Genomic DNA, 3,161 nt, shown 5'->3' with positions numbered 1-3,161 from the left:
AAGTGTTAAAGTGACACGATTGGTGGGTGAAAGGCAGCAAGACCTGCCGGCTTCTCTTTTGTCGAAGCTGGGAGGCGAGTGATTGTCTCCTGGTGAACTGAAACCGGACATCGCGAGATAAAGTAGGGCATGGAAGCAGACAAGACAAAGACAGACCAGATCAGAGCTAACAAGTACAAACACAAACCACAGTCAGTGCAACGCCCTAAAATGAGCTCCACATAATAAAAGCACCTAAAACAATCACCTAGAACTGGCAATTAAAAGATAACCACACTACTATCAGCAAAAAATAGAAACATAACAAAAACATCAGATCAAAATGCAAGCTACAAAAACCATAACCGTATAACCTGAGATGGGTACAAGAACTCAATGTATTAAAGATAAGTAAAAGAACCAAACAGAGACACCTAACCGACCTAATACACTCAAAATACAGGCAATCGACAGGGACCGTCGAATGGCACTGAACACCTTTGCAGCTGTAACAATCCAGAGACAACAAACAGACTCCAAAGTGAAGTACCATCTGACAATGATGTCGTGAGATGGCATGCATATGAGCCTCGTCACTGGGCTGCTGCTCCACTGCTACCACAACCCCAACAACAAAAAACACAACACCAAATCACAAAAACAAAAACACACAAAACAACACCAACCAACCGCCGAACTTCTGTGCGCTTTCATTTAGTCCAGCTCCTGGTTTCTGTTTACTGCCTAGCGGTAGTATAGGCTTTTATGTTACAAGTGCTAAATTAGCCTGTGTCTTTATCCACTTAAACTACTGAGCAGTAAACAACAGTGCAGTAATATACTCTTTACAATACTACCGAAGTAACTCAATTGCAACTAAAGATTATTCTTTATTATCGATTAATCTCCGTGGGAGACTAATGTACTGTTATGTAGCACTTTATTCTTTATCTTCTGCTGCTTCCGGTGGTCATTATAGAAACATAGGGCTGATGGTCAGAACAGTGATCACAATTACACATCTTGAGGCCGAGAGCTGACAGAAATGTTACTATCCTTTATATTTAAGTAAATATTATCATCTTATACAGAATGGACAGTTTGAGAGTATGGTATTATAATGTATAGCCTATTACATTGTAAGTGATGGATTTATATGTTAGAAGTACTTAACTGCTATATACTGCAGCTACTGATGGATATAGTTCATATTTAACGTTGCTTCATATTCTATAAGGTGATGATATAATTTGTAAAATAATAGCAAACATCAAGTTAGACTCAGGTCTGTTTTTAAGCACTCACACACTTAAGATGTTCTTATGTTTCGTCAGATGTTGGTTCTGAAGACATTCTATTTGTGTTCTAAGGGCTGAAATGACAAATTCACTTGAATCTTCAATCTGTATAGTAACTATAAACTAAAGCTCTCACATAGGGTTAAAAACTACAATACTTTGCTCTGAAAATGTAGTGTTGTTGTAGTGTTTTTTTCTTGTCAGTTTAATTCAGTGGGGAAATCTGACTGGAAGAAGTATTGATCTCAGATATCATTCATATGTTTTGAGGATAATAGTGTGCACTGTATTTTTAATGAAAGATCACATTTCCACTTTAGGACCACCAGAGGGCAGCAGAGACTGTAGAGTGATACAAGATTTGACATATCTAGCTAGTGTCTACTAGCTCCTCATTAACAAACTAACAGTGATAATGTATTCCTTATTTTGATAAGGACATTTCTGACCCCATAGGTACCCAGACCACCCTTTGGGAAAGACTAATACATTAAAAAGAAACAGCTCTACAACTTGGAAGGCTCTTTGAAGCAGCAGACAAACACCACACTGGTGTTTGTCTGCTGCTGCTTCTGATGGCCATGGCCCCAGACTGAAGGTCAAAGGGCCAAAAGTTCAGACAAAACAGGGCTCTACTTCTGAAGCTGACCCATGCAGAGGGGTCAAAGTTCAAATACAACAGTCAGGCAAACAGTGGTCCCACACAGGAGCACGAGGAAAAAGAGAGATGGTAAGGAGATTATTAACGAAGTGTATTTTTCCCCGTTAAAAATGTGTATTTATAAAACTAAAGCACACATATTGAAATCAAATTGTGGCCTGCAGCTGGATTAATAGCTTCAGCTTCTTTCCCTTACATAATCTCTCACCCCTTCTTCCCTCTTCTGTCCGTTCCAAGTCTTCCCTCCAAGAGCATATCACCCCCTTCCTTTACCCCAAATCATCAGCTCTCTTAAGGCACACCCAGAAACAGATATATGAAGACGTTTTGGACTGCAGCCAGCATGCAGTTATCATCTCAATGTCGACTGATGTCAGTAAAGCTCCACCGACAAACACTCAGCACTTGTTGACTGCTGGAATGTGCTCTGTACATTTTTTCTTATTTCATCACTCTCTTTCTCTTTCTGACTTGAGTTGGGTCAAATATCGTTCATACGACTCAATGCTCTGCTTGAGTACGTAGTGTGAGTGCCAAGTGTGCAAAGACTTGTTCTAGTTGAACGTTAAAGGAAAAAAATCAACCATACTTTGTTTTGTTGGCACAGTATAAAATTATCATTAAAAATTAGAAAAGAAAATCCACTGCTACATTTTTAATACATCTCAACTTACTATAACTACAGTAATTACTGCAAATCTCTGGATGCCATTCAGCTGTCAGCTGCTGATGGCTCTCCTTGCTGTGTACAGGTGGAGAGCTCAATTGTGCAATGTAGTGTAAAAGTATTTCCAGATAAGTGAGAGGAAAGGAAACAGGGTTGTGCTGTGCAGTGCCGGATTTGTCTTCTTTTCACACATAACATACGCTGACACACAGCAGACTCTGCAATCAGCTGAAATGAAGAGTCAATCGAGTCGAAAAGTTGCTTTTGCACATCCAGCATTGTGATGTACAGGAAAGACAATGTTTAATATGTTTCTGTGTTTTGTCAGGGGTGTTTGATTTTTAGAATATAGGGGAATCAATTCACTAATTAAATTATCCCCCTTTTCCCTAGAAGTTTAAGGTTAGGGTTTCTAAATGAAGTATATTGACACTGATGCATCCTTCTCTTCAAGGTCAAATGCTTTGGTATACTGAAAGATTGCTGCGTTACAGTTTTGATGTTGTCATTGATGTCATAGGAATGAGGAACAGGAAGTAAGCGAGATCAGACTGTT

This window comes from Morone saxatilis, unplaced genomic scaffold (assembly GCF_004916995.1).
Source record: "Morone saxatilis isolate NCDOM2014 unplaced genomic scaffold, NCSU_SB_2.0 Contig15, whole genome shotgun sequence".
Lineage (NCBI taxonomy): Eukaryota > Metazoa > Chordata > Actinopteri > Moronidae > Morone > Morone saxatilis.
Note: the sequence above shows the minus strand (reverse complement) of the source record.